Genomic DNA, 18,156 nt, shown 5'->3' with positions numbered 1-18,156 from the left:
CCATAATTCATTGTGCAGATATTTGTGTCATCTCCCTTGAAGCATGGAGGGAACTAGTGCCTCATCTGAAATGTCTCGAAATTCCATTTGCAGCAAACCCATTGCGAATGGCTGGCTGTAGGGATCGCAGAGAAAAATAATTCTGATCCCTTTAATAAAAGATATAAATTGCGCATGTGTGTATTCTGCCCCTGCCCTTTCCCCAAAAAGAAAATGTTGATTTTGCCTGCGATGTTTTCTTCCCACGGTGGCAATTATTGGTCCCATTTCTCACTAATTAAAGTGACAGCATTCATTTTGGGACCACCTCTACACCAAAAGTAAATGCTATATTGAAAGATTAAGGCAAAGAGTGAATTTCTTTGCTGCTTGTTATAGGTCTCTGAGAAAATAGTTCATCACAACAATCTGAGCATTTCTCTCAAAACTATTAGCTCACAAAAACAAAATGTAAAGTTGTAATATTACAGTATATAATTACTGTTTGGCATCTCGCATGATAGAGGTAATATGCCATAGCATCTTCCTAGAAAAGTGTTGGCTTAAATAGTCCTCTCATTCTTTTTATTATGTTGTCAGTCAAAAGTTTCAATAAACATCTGGCATGCTTCTGGAACTATAGACATGAGCTTTAAGTATACTTTGTGTCTTAGATCATTTATCAAACCTGCTAGTTTGCCGTAATTGATGTTGCTGTCTGTTTCTGATCAAGGAATAGAGTTTTGGAAGCTTGGCAAAGAGTAGGTCTGTAGCTGTTTCACAGCATTAATATCAGATCTGTGCAGTACTGGATGAGCCAGAAATGTATATTTGATCTAGTTCAGGCATGTGAATATCACTGAATCTCTTTTGAATTTTTTGGACAAGATGACAATGGAGTTAACGGTTTCACGCACTTATGCTGGTTTGATATCACCTGCAGGAGAACAGATGTCAGGTAGTACCTTAGCTGGAGCAAAGTTAGCGTTGCATAGACAGACAATACTGGATGTAGCATAAAGCCCGCCTATACAAAATTAATCCATCATTGTCTTTGGAACAAATTTGAACTGGCAGAGTGAGTTCATGCCAAATCGGTACCTTTTCCATCATGTGTTTGCAATATTTCTGATCTGGTACTAGGAATCTTAAAGCTAGTCTTACTGTATGATAGATCTCAGCAGTTTGTAATGGATTATATACAAAATGGCAAATAAAGTTCTCCTTGATGAGTTTAGCTTCCAGCTCGTTCACAATTATTGTCTCTTCATGCCTTATCACAGGATAGCTCACAGATAAAAGTGTATTCTGCTTCATACTCAGCTTCAACTATCTCAAGAAGAGTGTGTGATTCACAGCTGGAGAAGCACTGGAGTGCTGGAGTAATGTGTTATTTCTTGGGAATAACTGAAAAATTCTGCATTATGATGCAAAACAGCTTTTTACTGCTTCACTCCATGCCCATCCTCCAGTCTGTTTCTCTTTCTGAAAGAAATACATCCAGTCTGAAGGCAGGATTCCCTGGCAGTAATTTGCTGCAGATCATCCATCAATAAATGGCAGACTCACAGCTGCCAGTTCTGTTAGGTCAGATTATACAATACCTCTATTTTTTCCAGAGACTAGCAGAGTTAAAGACATGAAGAAGAGAGAGCAGCTGGGGGCATGGTCATTGCTGATAAGACACAGGTGAACACAGTAAGTCATAAATAAAACATACATTTAATACAGAACATGCAATCAGTTTTATAAGTTGCTCATTAACAGGCTTGCAGCTTGCAGATCCTTTTGGACCTCACCCAGTAAGTCCACACTATACAGTTGGTTTTAGTGTTTATTTCTGGCCATCAATATAGCTTTTTTCCAGTTTCTCTCTAAAGGTCAATCACTGCCTACAAACTAGCAGTAAATTGTGCACAGTCGGTCCAAGATATTAAAACTTCTTTCAAATTGCACCCTTGTTTGTGGTGGAATGGGATACGTTGTAGCCTAATTATAGCGTAAACAGCAATTCTGTGGATACAATTGCAAGTGCATCTAATTCAGAGATCATCTTATGTGACCCAGGCATAGAAATATCAAGTCTCTGTACTATTTATCATAGAATCATAGAATAGTTTGGATTGGAAGGGACCTTTAAAGGTCATCTAGTCCAACTCCCCTGCTGGGAGAGGAGGGACAGGGCAGGGATATCTTCAATTAGATCAGGTTGCTCAGAGCCCCGTCCAACCTGACCTTGAATATTTCCAAGGATGGGGCATCTACCACCTCTGTGGGCAACCTGTTCCAGTGTTTCACCAGCCTCATTGTAAAAAATTTCCTCCTTATATCTAGTCTAAATCTACCCTCTTTTAGTTTAAAACCATTCCCCCTTGTCCTACGCAACAGGCCCTGCTAAGAAGTTTGCCTCCATCTTTCTTATAAGCCTCCTTTAAGTACTGAAAGGCTGTAGTAAGGTCTCCCCGAAGCTTTCTCTTCTCCAGGCTGAATAACCTCAACTCTCTCAGCCTTTCTTCATAGGAGAGGCATTCCATCCCCCTGATCATTTTTGTGGCCCTCCTCTGGACCCACTCCAACAGGTCCGTGTCTTTCTTGTGCTAAGGACTCCAGAGCTGGACACAGTACTGCAGGTGGGGTCTCACCAGAGTGGAGTAGAGGGCCAGAATCACCTCCCTCGACCTGCTGGCCACGCTTCTTTTGATGCAGTCCAGGATACGGTTGGCCATTGTTGGCTCATGTGCAGCTTTTCATCCACCAGTACCCCCAAGTCCTTCTCGGCAGGGCTGCCCTCCATCCCTTCATCCCCCAGCCTGTATTGATACCAGGTGCAGGACCCTGCACTTGGCCTTGTTGAACCTCATGAGGTTCATACGGCCCCACTTCTCAAGCTTGCCCAGGTCCCTCTGGATGGCATCCCGTCCCTCAGGCGTGTCGACAGCACCACTCAGATAGTGTCATCTGCAAACTTGCTGAGGACGCACTCGATCAGTGTCTATGTCACTGATGAAAACAGTAAACAGTACCGGTCCCAATACAGATTCCTGCGGGTCCAAATTCATTTAGCACAAATTGAGCATATTTCTAAAAATATTTCCATTAATATCAAGGTGAAATAGATAACAAGTTCAAGTGAATGCTAAGTGTCTTTATTTGTATAGCACAAATATCTGAAAAAAAACTTCAGTTACTGTAAATCCTGTAAAGGCTCTTAAAAATAATTCTAGTGGCCTTTTCTCAGACTTTTAGTGCAGATGGACAGTTAAAAGCTAGACACCAGTAGGTCTATCTGAGTTCATATTAATAAAAAACTTCAAAACCTTGATAATAACATGAGTCACTTAAAAATCTTGGTTAAATCATTTCACTGTAGGAAAAACAGACTGGAAAAAGGCACTCACTTAACATAAATTTGAGAGTTACATGTACATTCTAATCTAATCGGATTTATAGAATTAATTCCAAACAGAAGAAGTAAAGTAAAACGAGAGAAAAGGTTGCATGTGAAAACCTAGAACTCTTAAAACACCAAGGAATCTGTCAGATCAGTTGTAAATATCTGAAACCAAAAAAGGAGACTAATGTCATACCAGTCGTCTTTGCCTGAAAATCATCAGGCTTTTGGTCTACGAGGTGAGTGGAAAACTGGCCCACAGAATGACAGTCAGTGGTTCAGAGTCCACCTGGTGGTCAGTGGTGCTCCTCAGGGATCACTATCAGGGGTGGGCAGTGGGGCAAATCTAGGAGGCAGTGGGAGCAAATTACAGTGGAGGAAATTCCAGCTGATCATAAGGAAAAAATACTTCACAGTGAGAGTAGTTAGCCATTGCAGGAAAGGCTGTGGAATCTCTGGAGATTTTTCAAGTCTCTGAATGCGGTGATCTGAGTTTGAAGTTAGCGCTGCTTTGAGCAGCTGTTTGGAGTAAATGACCTCCAGATGTCCCTTCCGCACTAAATTATTCTGTTTCTCTGGGACTAATGGAGGAAGCAAATTTTGACCAGGAATTGATGGGTAGATGCAACCTAAGCAGGCTGAGGAGAGGCTTTGTGCAGCTGCATGGCTTGGCAGTGGCATGTATTGTTGGAGCATGTATGTTCACTGGACAGCGATAAAATTATGATGGTGACACATGAGAAGAAAAGGAGCCTCTCAGAGGCAGAACTCCAGTAACATGGCATAGCACGAAAATAGCAGCCCTGAGATCCACATCCAAAAGCAAACAAGAATCCAGTGCTGTTTGCAGAGAAATGATGGGGTATCCATCTTATAAATTACATAGCAAGTACAAGTGGAAAATCAGTCACGTTCTCAATCACTAAAGCTTCCAAGTAGTTTTCAAGGGTAACCAATATCTTTTGTTTTATTTGCAAAGCAGATTATAAAGCCAGAAGGGAATTTACAATCATTTAATCTGACCTCCTATTTAAAACATGCATAGCATTTTCTGTTTATATAGAGCATATTTTAGAAAAAATCTTTTTTTTCACTATACAAATTTTTAGTGGTAAAGAATCTAACATAACTCTCAGTGTATTGTGCAAAAGGTTAATGAACTTCACTGAACTTTATTTCTAGCTTAAAATTGCCTGGCTTCATCTTCCACTGGTGGGTTGATTTTACGCTTTGCCTGCTACAGTGAGAAATTTCATAATAACTTTTGAAATTTCTGCTTTCCCTCTAGGTATTTAGAGAGTGTAACCAAGTTTGCTTTTTACCGTTTTACTCCAGGGTTTTCAAACTCTTATACCAAACATCACTTCCAGAGCTGGCAGTGCTCTGGGCCTCATGGAACCTGGTCGCTGTGAGAGAGCCCTCATGTGATAACTAGGATTCGGCAGGACAGCCTGTTTGCAAAATGCTTTGGACTCACAAGTTGAGAAGGGCTCTGTATGATAAACTAAAGATTCAGGCCCTTCAAAATGCTCATTCTAAACCAGCTTTTTCAGTCCATTATTTTGAATCTCCTTTCATTTTTCAGTTTTCTTCGTAGCAAGAAGAGGTGTACATGCTGTTTCATTGACAGTCAGCTAGCAGGCCAAATACATTAAAAAATACATTACACAGTATCAGTTTCAGGTTTGTTGCTGTCTGTTTTGGGTGGAGTGGATTTGTTTGTGTGTTTTTTTTAACAAAGAATGGATTATCTGTGAATGATCTGTGGAGTTTTCATACTCTTCCAGTCCCACAGAGGAGTTTGTGTTAAAACCCTGTTAAGAATTGTTGCTTTCATGGACAAGCCTGCTGTCCCCACCTTAAGGGTATGGTTTGAATTCTTTGTTTCCAAGTATTTGACCTTTCTTTGTCCACATAGTTTGCTTAATGCTGAGCTTATGAAGTGATCCAGCTTTGTCTGTCTGTATCTGTAATTCCTCCTCTGTGATACTTGACATTTTTTCTTACTTCATGTTGTTTACAGCTTGATCAATGATGGTTTTCTGTTTACAATTCTATTTTGAGATTCATCTATTGCTTTTATATCCATTTAGTGAGCGCCCATATCAGATTTGCATTGTATGAATCTCTTGATTAAAACTTCACTTAATCTTTTATTCTTTTTTCCTCAGCCAAATTAGAAAATGCATTAAAATGCTGTTTGTTGAGATATGTTTTCTGTAAACACATGTATACTCATTGTTCAGAAGATAACAGTAGCTCTAAAAAGAACTGACCACAGTTATCTTGGTAGGTAGATTAAGAAAAGATATATTTGATGTAGAGGACAATGTAAAAATACTAAGTACAGGAGTATGCCCAGATTATGGACTTTGTACATGAGAGACACTCATTAACTGGAGAAAAAGTATTTGCTGTACCCAGTTCAAAACATTCAAAACACTTCTCCCAATGTAAATTCCTTCCATATTGTGTGAATCAAGGGTCATCCAGTTTGTTCTCATTAATACCGGTATTTGAAAAAGGCATTTCCATATCAAGTCATGGTCAGGATCAGGTCCGGAGACAATTTCCAGGTTCAGAAAAAGACCAGCAATCACCTGGCAAATCCATGGTGACAAGACAGGTGCAAGGTCAGGCCAGGAAGGCAGTAACATTGGGCCTGGGTCCAAATCAGAGGGGTCCATGGCTGCAATGCAGCTGCAATGTCGCGCAGGTGGGAACGTGCTGGAGAGCATTATCCTCAAAGGAGCTCCCAAGGAAAGCAGGGAGTCCCCAGTGAGGCTTCCTGGCAGAGCTGTTTGGGGGGAAGTCTCTGCTGAAGCTTCCTCCAGCTTTTTCTGGAGAAGCTTCAGAGTCAGCTGAGGCTTCTCAAAGAGCTGTCTTGGCAAGTTGGCCTTGCAGACAAGGAGGTAAACCCCTGGTCCTGAGAAAACTGCATGCCAGAGCGAAAGGAGTCCAAAGAATTGACCAAGGGAAAAACTGTTGATGTTGTTATCTTCACCATTTTGTCATTCTCTCTCTAGAGTGTGGGACTTAAACTCTGTCATACAAAGCAGGGGAAATCATTCTTCATGTCAGTGCGGTAATGTAGGATTTTAAAATCAACTTTTGCAGCAGCCAGTGAAATTGGAGTTCTGTTTCTACTGTTAATATTGCAACTAGTACTCCATACACTTCATCAGAGTAATTCCTCTGCCCTGTGAGTATATAATGATAGTTAAGAAACGCCATTTCAATTCATAGAATAAGAGATTATCATAACATCTTATTAGGTCTTCAATAAAGTGCGTCATTAGCCAATTTCTATTTTCCCATAGAGAAATCTGAAGCCCACGTGTGAGAATTAATGTGCTTGAATGGACTGATGAAACAAGCTTCAGCAAGGAAAAAGAGGGCCCTGGGCTCAGACTGTAGGAGGTGGTAGCTTGACAATGTAAAACCCATCACCTCACCTTTCCAGTTGTCAGTCCCGATCAATATGTGTGTCTGTTTCCCAGAAATCAATAGAGACATGGTTCTTATAGTAGCCATAAGACCCAACCTGACCTAGAAGAGAAATCATCTAAATGGCAAAACACAAGCCCATCGTCAAGTGTGACAAATGATCAGCTAGGAAGGGCTCTGATTATTTTCATTTCATATCCCAACATTGGATTCAAAGACAGTTTTCTCCAGGTTGAGCTGAAGATAACACATCACACATCTGAAGTCAATTACCCCACTTTCCTGCTTGTCCCCTTTCACACTGAAATTTGTATTTGTTTAGACTTCTCTGTACCAACATCATCATTATTGATGTCTCATACAGCTTCTAAAATCTGTGTGTACTAAGTATACCCTTTAAAAGATTATTCATACATTTGTCTGATTTTTAATAAGAGACTATGATAGTCTGTAATAATTTACAGGTTAATCTCAAACAGCAGAAGCCTTGGGAGATGAAAGGGTTTGGACTGTAGAAACTTGAAAAGGATGAAAACGCATTCTGACAGGAGGGCTTGCTTGGGAGTGTTATTCTTTTACACGTCCCATTTCTGTCTCAAATAGCCCTTGCTTAACAGATGGCTTGGTTTTCGACCTCCGGCTTTAATCTTTATAGGTCCCAAAATGCTGGGTTTTGTGTAGTGTAGCTTCCTTTATTTCAATTTGAATATGCTCAATAGTCAGCCTGCTGTAAGCCTCAGTGCTGAGGCTCATCTGGTCATTTTTTCCTCATTTGAAATCCATTGTATTGTATGGAACACAGCACATTACAAGTCATAATAATACGTGTTTTGTGTCATTTTTATTTCCAAAGGATCGGATACCTTCCAGATTTGGAATGGTGGGCGGTTTGGGAGCAGTGTGGCTACCATGCAAACAGGCTAATATCTGTGTTCATATGTTAGTGCTAGTTGTGGCTTCAGAACTGTGCATGCACGCTGTGTAATTTAAAAAAAAAAAAAAAAAAAAAAAGAGACACATTGGCTGAGACAGATCTGCCCTAGGAGTATCAGTGTTGTTATCAAGAATTCATGGTTCTCAATGCAGCAGTGGAGGCACAATGGGAAGGAAGAAGTAAAGCTGCTTGTTTTGAGGTTCCTCAAGGGTCAGTGGGGAAAGAAAATTGACAGCAGCAGCAGCTGCTGCAGCAGTCTCGGCAACAAAAGAAAACCCCTGTGCTCCCCGAAACCAATTTCCAATTGTGCCACGGTCCATGTTCCATATGAAGTGCCAGATACTAAGTTCTCATGGGTGGAGAGAAGCCTGAAGTCCTTCTGGCTTTTATAATGTTTTTTTTTCTTTCAACTTAAACTACTGCTGGGTTGTGCTTGGGGGCAGGGAGCAACAGTTTGAAAGGAGAAATGCTTCAGAGGTATGGGACCTCTGAGGAAAGCCCGCTTGCAGAAAAAGCTTTCATCAGTTCTGCTCACCCGGAGTGTAGCTTAATTTACCTTGGGATCTTGTTAGTTTTAGTTCATTTGTTCGCAAAATAATGGCATCAACTCTTAAGGAGTTGTCATATTTAGTTCCATGTAGGCTGTTATTACTGCAAATCAGATAAAATGGACCAGCAAGACACTCTGTGCTGAATGATGTAGGTACACATGAGAATGTTATCTGTTTTCTTCTCTGTATAGGTTAAAGGCACTCCTGTGTGTGTGGGCGAAGCCAGATCCCAAGAATTATTTGACTATTTTAAATTTATTTAAGGAATGTTTTGATTGTCTTCATTTTATATTAACAGTGAGGGAATTCATCTAAAAATGTGATCACAGCAGGCAATTCTGTGATACCAGTATCATTGACTGAACTTTTTACAGAACTTATTTTTGCATTTGCCCTGTTTCCACATAATGTATTGAATGCCAGCTTAAATGAGTCAGTCTAGTATACTAATTTGAGTTTGATCTTACAGTCCCCTATAATTCATAATACTAAAAGAGTAATCGTTGTGCTAATTACCACAATTTCAGAAATCTTCCCAATGGATCTCTGCTGTAAGATGAGGTTTCGCTACAGAAAACTTCAAAATGCATCCCCTTATTGTTGAAATATCATCAGTGAGTTTCTGGGCTTTTTAATGTCCTTTTTAAGAAGTTAAATAATTCAGGGGCTTTAGCTGCATTAACCTGCAAAGTGTCAGTGGTAATGGGTGCGCGCATGTGTGTAAGCTGTTCACCTGTCTGTCGAGGTTGGGTAGAGATAGCTTTATCAACTGATCATAAAAAAACATTCCCCACTTTAGCAAAATCATGGAATCCTTTGATTTATTGTTAGAATGTTCGTTGCAGGACCGTGACATGGAAATGTGCATTTTTTCATGACCTGGCTGGGCAAACTTCAGGGTGAGTTGTAAGCTCGTATCGAGACTTTCCCAGCTTTGCTGTTGCTGCCACCTGAGCTTCCTGGGGTAGTGCTAGCTGTGAAAAGCCTATTCATTCTGCAATTACACTTTCTAACTCTGACTTAGACATCCTGCATGTCCTCCTCCCAGAACAAACATTATAAGCCCATTGTTTCAGCACACATAGTAAAAACTGTAGTGAACTCTTTTTGTAGAATTCTTATGTATGTAAATGTTCTTTTTATCCCTTGAATGACATTTTGTTGTTTAAAAGTACTTACTTTTCCTTTTCCCCTTAACATTACCTTAAGCAAAGACACTGTTCTTTGGCCTTAAATGATCCAGTGAATTTACAGTACACAATTAATTGTAACACCAGCACGTCTGGCACACTGTGATGTTAAGGATAGTAGAGACTGTGGTGATTTTATAATGAATTCACTTCAAAACCCAGCAAATAGTAGCATACAAGGACATCTGACAGCTGCTTTCCCCAGCTAAATCTCACCACTGAGACTTGATTCCAAGAAAAATAACAAGTCAGGCTTGGTTAGTAGTGCTGCAGCTTGGAATACGACTCTTGACAAGGGGAAAAATCATTTGTGCTGTACTAGCTTTTCATGAGCTGGGGTGAACAGTAAATCTCTCCAATGGCAAAATAAAGCTGTCAGACAGCTTTTTCATAAGATGCCATTGGACACCAACATGACGGTTCTCCCTCCTGATCTTTTTTATAGGTTGCTAATTCTGAAAGAAAAGTCATCTTTGCCTACATTTTTGTGGATCCAGGCAATGAAATTTTAAGAAGCACTTGTGATACTGGAATAAAAAAGCAGACTGCTACTCAATAACCAGGAGTACCTGTTGCCTTACTGAAAAGATGCTTTAACCAAATGTCTAGTATCTAGGATAAGATTCTGTATTTGCTGCTTTATATTTTGAAATTAAGATATACATATATGAAATATGTTCTCTGAAAAATTATGAGGCAAATATATGGGCACATGAGAACCCTTTCATGCACTGAAGAACACGACAGTGACCATCAGCGTGAGGCATGAACGCAGTAAGCAGGCAATAATTTTGTTTCTCAAGCACTTGAATAGGTTCCCTTCTTCTCTGTCTTTACTGGACATAGATGAGAAAATTTAGGCTCTTCTCAGTTAGGCCAGTCTTTACGTACTGAAACATAATCGAAGCCTAAGAAGTATGGTGAGGACTGATTGCAGGAGTCTTCTCTTTCAGCATATGTGGGAGAACCAGGGCTCCTGGCTGGGCACCTAAACGTCTGATTCTAGTTCCTGATACTGAAGGTCATGGAAGTTCTTCTAGTTTGGGTTATGGAGATGGTTATCCTTGCCTCCACTGCAAAATGCACTACTTTATGGCTGTGTAGGAAAAGGAGAGCAATTAATTCCTAGATGCTCTTAAGAAAACAGTGAATAGAGTGTGTTATATTAACTTTACTGAGATTTAGGACAAAATTAATTGAAAATGTTCTTTTGAATATTTCAAGGTAAAATCATCAGCAGTATTCTCTATGCTTTTCACAAGTATTTTCCAATATTTATCTTCATTTTCTATTAAAATCTTAACAACATTTTTCATTTATAGATTACTTTTGAAGTATGACATAATTCTGAATATCTTAAAAAGGAAAAAAAACCCCACTCTTTCTAAGTATTGTTGCATTAAAATCCTTGGCGATGAATTTAGGCATCAAGTCATATCAATTCTTTTATTAACAAGCAGGCTGAGAAATTACATACTTCAGGGTTCTGTTTCTGAGCAGGCTTTAAATCTTAAATTTTCACACAGTTTACACAGCTTTTGCAAATAAAGAGCACTGTCAAATAGACCAACTGCCTCAGTGAGCTTATAAAGAAAACAAATGCTCCAGGCTAGTCATAGTAAAAGAAAAAAGAAAAAAATAATAATTTATTGGATACCAGCACCATGAAAAAAGAACTAAAACAGACACAAGTACCTACAGAATGGAAGTTATCATAAATAACAAACTAAAAGTTTCAGGTCATATTTCCATTAAACTCACAAGCAGCTATAAATTAGGTAGTCCTAGTTTTCTGAAGTGGCCAATGGTTCTTTTTCATTGTTTTCCTTTCGTTGGTTTGGTTTTGAATCTCTATTTTCTGCCCCAAGTTTCCCATGTGCTCAAAAGCCCCACTTGTGTTGCCATGAGGGTTTGACTAATCTAACTCTTAGTCATTAGTAGAATGATGACCGCTGATGCAATCTCTTTTCATAAATACTAAGCACTCCTTATATCTTTCCTAATTGACTGCAAAGAAAAATGATTTTTCAGTTAACAAAATGACGATAACAACATAAGAATTTACTTCACTTAAAAATGTCATATTAAATTCATATGTATATATTGCACAACGCAATAAAGAGCAAGAAGTATTACCGAAAAAATGGAAAATCGAAAAAATATTAATTAAAAGAAAAACAACCTCAATACTATCACATAGAGATATTATATATGAATTGTCATTTTATCTTAGAAAGTTCACTTAAGAAGTCACTTTCTGTACAGGTACTTTCACTGAAATCTGGAAATGAGACCAGCCAGCCAAACTCTTCTCTCAGCTCTGTTCTCTCAGTTTCAAATAATTCGGCCTTCCGGATGATCACTTAAACTGACACAGCTTGCTCACAATCACCTGGGGTGCAAGCGGGAGCAGAGCCTGCTCTACAGTTGGGCATCTTCAGTTCGTGGTGTCTGCTGTTGCCATGAAACTCCTCAGCAGCTGCACGTTCGGCCTCGGTGGGAGTTTCTGAGACACGAGGCAGGGGCAGCGAACCTGCAAAGTGTCTAATCAGCTTCATATTGGTCCTAAGCATATACCTGATCATAAAGATGAGCAAAATAAAATCAGCACAAAATAAACTAGGTCAGCAAAGCCTACCCAGCTTTGACACGCTTGACTTTAAGAATCCTAAATTGGAGCATGTGGATGTACTTAATGCATGAGTGACATCAAACCACATTTGCTTATTTTTTCCAAATACTAAGTCTTCAAAAGCTGAGATAAATGGCTCACAATGTTCATAAAAATGATTCGACCTGAGTGGACTGGATACTGCTGATGGTGTAAGGAAAAAAGATGGCAATAAGAAGCAAGGTGAAAGCCGTGAAGCGCGCAGCCATATTAGCATGCTGAACTTTTCAAACAGTGACAAAATTATTCTTTCAGTGCCTGTTTCTTCAATGCAATGTCAGATAGAATTCCTGCACGGGCTTTAATGAACCATGACCTAAAATCAAGTTACCTTTGTGTGAGGCTAAAGGTACTCTATGTTATAATGTAGCTTAATGAAAAATGCACATGTAAAGAATGTATTTCATTCAAAAATAGAAGAATTATACCTGCCTTTCCACATGTGCAGATGGACTTTTTTTGAAGTTTTGTCTTTAATTTCGTCATCGTATATTATTGCTGGGAAATAGCTTTCATTTCTACCTATGATTAATTTAGGCTTCCAAAATTGTAGTACATTTTTGAAAGATATCTTTAGGCCTATTCTGCCAATAACAAGAACTGGGCAATTAATTGAACCTGTGCTGTTTTAATCTGTTCCATTAACAAAGAAGTGAAGAAGTGAACAAAAGAATCTTTTCTGAAAATAATAACAATTATACACATAATGTGATTGTTGTTGACATTATGTCACACATAATGTGATTGTTGTATTTATTAGTGAATCTGTAATATTAACGGAAAACTGGAATTCAAAAAAAAGAAAAGTTTAAATTCAAAGCTATCCAGGCCAGTAAATTAACACCTAATTGCTTGCAGGGGATCAGCTAAATGTGGTCGTTAAAGTTAGGCAGGGTCCCCAAGGAGCAGTTTTCACCGGTCTTGTTTTTCAAAGGTTCTGAGCCATTGGCTTCAGTTTGAAAGTGTTCCTAGCTTTTCTTTATAAGCCATTCCTTTTGATTTTAAGGACCAGATAGAGGTCACAAAAATTTCCTGACAGGCAGAAGCAGGATAAACCTTATCCAGAGCAAGTTGTAGCTCGCTTTGATTCACCACAAGAGGCTGCAGATGCAGATGGAATATACAGGTTCAGAAAGGAATTAGGCAAATTCATGGGCAGTGGATCTATAAACAGACACTAACAGGAATAGGCAGAAATATACCCTCTGGCATCCTTAACGCAGTGAACTGCTGCTGAGGGAATGCAAAGGTAATCAACCACAAGTAATAGCCAAACTCCGATCTTTTCTCTAAATATTGCCTCCCATTGCCCCTGTCAGGCACAGAACTCGGGGCAAGACAGGCCATGTTCTTAGCAGTGCTGCCAATATTAATTTCTGTTGCTATTCTTCCCAAAATAAAGTGCTAGGAATGGGAAAGAGCTGGGACAGAGAACCAAGGGAAGACCCTTGGATAGTCACCGCTGTTGCTCCTTGGTTTCCAGAAGTGGGAAAAGGTGCGTAAGAGTAATTGCTGGAGTGGAGAACAGCCTCCTCCCTTTCAGCAGAAACAACACATTTCCAGTCTTCCTTCAGTAGCCGTGGGAGTCAGCCAGGCTTTGCAGATCCTTGTGGCAAAAAGTGCTGTCTTTTAATGACGGAAAAATGAAGACACTGGAGGAAAATTTGCTACGGGGAGGAGATGGTGAATGAAAGAGAAGCGTTTAGCTTCTCCAGGTAGTTTACAAATAAGAACTACAGTCATCAGCCCTCTGAAGGCTGTATTATAGATGGAGCCTACTGAATGCAGAACATCATGGAGCATCTATCCACATTATTCAGTTCCCTAATCTGAGTTCTCTTGGTATTGCGGCTTCTTACTGGTACTGAACAGCTTTGAAACAACAGCCCTAAAATGTTGAAAGTAACGCCATTTTTATCAATCAATTGCATTTAAAAATAATAAACCCAATTGGTTTTATTAAGTGCTCAGTAGAATATAAAGTGCGCTTTCAAAAGTTATGCATTTTGAGACTGGCTACATTAGAAATAAATATATTATTGACTGTTAAGAGTTCTGTTCATACTACGTTAACTTTGGTTTGGTATGTTTTTATATTAAATGAAGTGGTTCATGCAATAATATATTTATGAGATGAAAAAGGAATCGCTTTTTTATGACACTGAAAGACCTGTGAGAATACAAAGAAGTTCCCTTAGTCCTTTATGTTTTTCTGAATATTCCGTTGAAGGGGAACACCTCTTGATGGAAAACACTGCTTACCAGATTCTTTACATACTTTGATTTAATAACTGCAAATCTGGGCTAACATTGTACATGGATTTAAATAGGAACTCATATTTTGCATTAATTTTAGTCAAAGTCCAGCACTGCAAAACCATTGCAACCATTGTTAACTGTATTGCATGTAAATGTTAAAGACTTTTTTGTGTGTGTGTGAGAGAGCGACTGAGCCGAATCACTAAAAATATGGTTTGAATCTGATGTTCTGGCCATGCTCCTATGTCCACATGCCCCATTAAAATAAGATCATCCATTTTGCCCTTAGAAGACTGTTCTCACACCACAGCTATTAACTTTGTCTGTAAGGTTAACGAACCTCCTAAAAGCTAGATATCTTTGTCCATTTTCTTGGTACCCACATCTTACTCTGATACCATCATTACTTTTCTGCTAAGTGACAGATTAATAAACACACAACACCTTGCAAGTGGCTTCTCTTCAAGAAGAAAAATGGAAAGGCATCCTGGTCATAACTTAGTACACATAAATGCTTCCTACAGCGGCCCTCGAAGGAGAGCTGTTTTGTGCCCAAGGAGCAGTTCCGCATCAAGACTTGATTCTAACCAAAATCCCAGGGCAGGCACAGGGTATCTCTCTTGCTCTTTCTTCTCATGATGCTATCTGTCCACAAAAGCTTGGGGGAAAAAGCAGTCAGTCAATGATAGCAACAAAAAAGCTATCCCATGACTCAAAATTTGTTCCTATGTTAAGAAAAGATAACTTCAAAACCAGAAGACATATCTTCTGGTATTACTTCTCATCGCAATACACTTGACAACTTTTATATATAACTTTTCCCTCTACTGTTTTTTGTCCTTAAACTGAATTGATATACTTTTAATGCCATAAGACCAATAATATTGATATTTTAGCAGAATAATCATGTATGATAAAATAGTCTGATGCTTAGAATTATATCCATTAATGATCAGTCTTCATGTTGGAGTGCACTACTACTTCTACTTGGATCAGCCCTTCCCAACAGCTTCCAAAGCAGAAAAAATAAGCAAAGGACTCTGAAGCAGAAGGATTCACATCCTCAAAAGGAGACTATAGAGCTACAAAACAGGGTGAAATGTGAGAGGGGAAGATCCTATTTCTAAATATTTTTTTACATGCATGATACATCCTTCTCCCTTTGAGCCTTTCTTGTCTATCGTTCTTTTAGTCTCTCCAGTGCAGGGTTTTACTATTTGTTATGCCCAGTTATAGTGGTGTCTGCAATATATCTGCATAGCATTCCTGATTTGGAGCTTATGAACTCTAGACAAAATGCTGCTCTTCTTTTTCTTGGTTGACGTGAAGCAGGATGGCCTCAAAGGGCTGTTCTCGTTTGGCTGCCACAGCGCGATGGGACACAACAGTGTCTTCCCACCTTTTTCTTTTATTAACCATAGACTATCAAGGAGCTCCAGAGCCTCTTCTACGGACCACTGTGGTGCAGGGCGGTCTGGTGTGAGGCTCATTCTATTCCAGTGCATGAGGTTATGTCCTAATGGAAAGTCTGCCCGACTGCATGGTAGCCAGCTAATGAGAGCTGTCTACTAAGAGCCCCTCTATTGCAAGCCCTAGCACAGTATGCTAGGCAATTACAGACTGTTGGTGGTGTCCAGAAGGGCAGTGCTGGAATTAGTGGTTGTGGGGATGGCTGGCAGAATACGTGCTGAACGCAAACCCCATAAAATCATATGTTCCCTCCTTGACCTTTCTGGAAATTTAATCATGGATGTTAGTATCTTCCTAAATTCATTTGCGTTCCTAAGCCTGCAGGTAGTCTTTTCTTCAGAATGAAGAAGCATGCATCCAAATGGGGCCAGATGCCTAGCTAGTATATATGCACACTGAAAACAATAGATGTGAAAAATGGCTCTGTCTACGCTAGAATACATTCTGGGTTTGAAACTGTATGCCATTTGTCATTTAAATGAGTTAAAACATGCCCTGTTTGTGTCTGTCATAGTGGTCTGTGACACCCATGACTGTAGTCTGTAATTCTGCTATCACTTTCATCTGTTTAAATCATTTCTACCTGTTTCTGAATTTTTAATCCTCTTTTTGACAATTCTAAGTAATTTATTTTCTTCTGGTGCTTTAATTAGCAGTTTTGCTTCCCAGTGAAGTGCTTGCTGACTGAATCGTGCAATCCTTTGCTTGACAGGAAGGGTGTAAACAAAGAGAATTTTGACTAACAGTCAAAACTACAGTATTTCCACTACAGCATAAAAACTAACTTCAAAGATGAGAGGAAAAAAAAAATAAAAAATACAATGGGAGCTTCAAATATCATTAATGCTGTAGTTGGATCCTGCATCAATAAAAGTGATTCTGTCATTCACTGTGGAAAGATAACTTACCCTTACATGCTTATTAAATAATCTTTTGGAAACCAGGGCTACGTACTCTCATATCTGATAGATTGTATTGCAGGTTGGAAATGCTGCTGCAGCATTACATGGCACACTCTTCTAACTCACAGCACTTAGTTCCATGATAATCGAGTCACAGAAGCTAAAATGACCAATTTAGACTCTAGATCAAGTCACGCTATTACCATACCCCTTGCTTTAGCACTAGAGCTGAATGGTCATATTGTGCAGCATAGTAACATCTAATAAAAACCTTCAGCCGCCGCAAATTTTTCACATTACTGTATTTTCAATAGTGTGATTTTATATGATGTTTAATGATTCAAAAGCATTGAACAAAGCAAGTGTTTTCAGAGAGCTGTGTCTTTTCGGGTTTTGGTGGTTTTTTAACATGTGTGCAGATATTTGGTTGCTCTCTCCATCTCTGGAATTTAATTTTCTTTAGAGTTTTGCATGAATTACTTTAAACGTATGCCTGGGATAAGTAGATTTACAGTCTAGATTATCAAACCTAATTGTGAAATGGCTGTTTTTAGGATTATGAATGTAGTTTTTTGGAGATGTTTAAGCGAGATGCACAAACAGAAAATTATGAAAAGTAGAATATCTATTATGTAGGATTTTACCTGTAAAATTTATTAATAAGTGATTCCATGCAAATAGCTTCGTTTGATTTAATGAGAAAATACCGGCAGCAGATTAGATGAGAGAAAAAAACATTTCAAAGAAACATGTTTATAGGCTCAGTTCAATCATGTTTTCTAAATGTGAAAAACCACTAAGATAAGGACATTGAGATTGATTGAGATATTCACATGGGTTGAAGTTAAGCTTATATTTAAGTGTCTTGCTGAACTGGAGGAATAAAAAGAAACTTTTCAGTAAGGGCGTTTTTTCAAATTAGAAATTAAAGTAGAGAGGGGATTATTTATTTATTTACACATAAGAGGCTTAGTTAGTCCAAAAGCATTAGAAATAAACTTAGAGCAGTATATGAAAATATCAAGTTACAGACCCAATGCCAAAAAATATGATTATTTCAAAGTTCAGATCACCTTTGCTCAAGTATTAAATAAAAAAAAAGTTATACATTTTTAAAAATGGTTAAGATGCTTTTGGAGTTTGATAATATCTCTTTACACTTTGCTTTGGACCAGCTGGAGAGAGCATGATGAACATGTTTGTTTTCCAGTGAAAACAGATTAGTTTCCAATTAAAAGCTGTTATTAAAAAAAAAAAAAGAGAAAATTAATGCATCTTTTTGTGCAGCATTTGTGGTCAAATATTGAATAATCCATCTGATAGTTTACTATATGAATTTGAAATTAATTGAAAATAATTACA

The 18,156-nt window shown here is 38.7% G+C and overlaps 1 protein-coding gene across 1 annotated transcript in view; it reads left to right on the top strand.

The window, feature by feature from the left end:
• The window catches only part of CNTNAP2 (contactin associated protein 2), a 1,268,404-nt gene that overhangs the window by 1,038,536 nt on the left and 211,712 nt on the right, over nt 1-18,156 (top strand). The gene's annotated exons all lie outside the window — the stretch shown is intronic.

Source organism: Calonectris borealis, chromosome 2 (genome assembly GCF_964195595.1).
Source record: "Calonectris borealis chromosome 2, bCalBor7.hap1.2, whole genome shotgun sequence".
Classification (NCBI taxonomy): Eukaryota; Metazoa; Chordata; class Aves; order Procellariiformes; family Procellariidae; genus Calonectris; species Calonectris borealis.
This window is presented reverse-complemented; position numbering and strand designations above follow the sequence as displayed.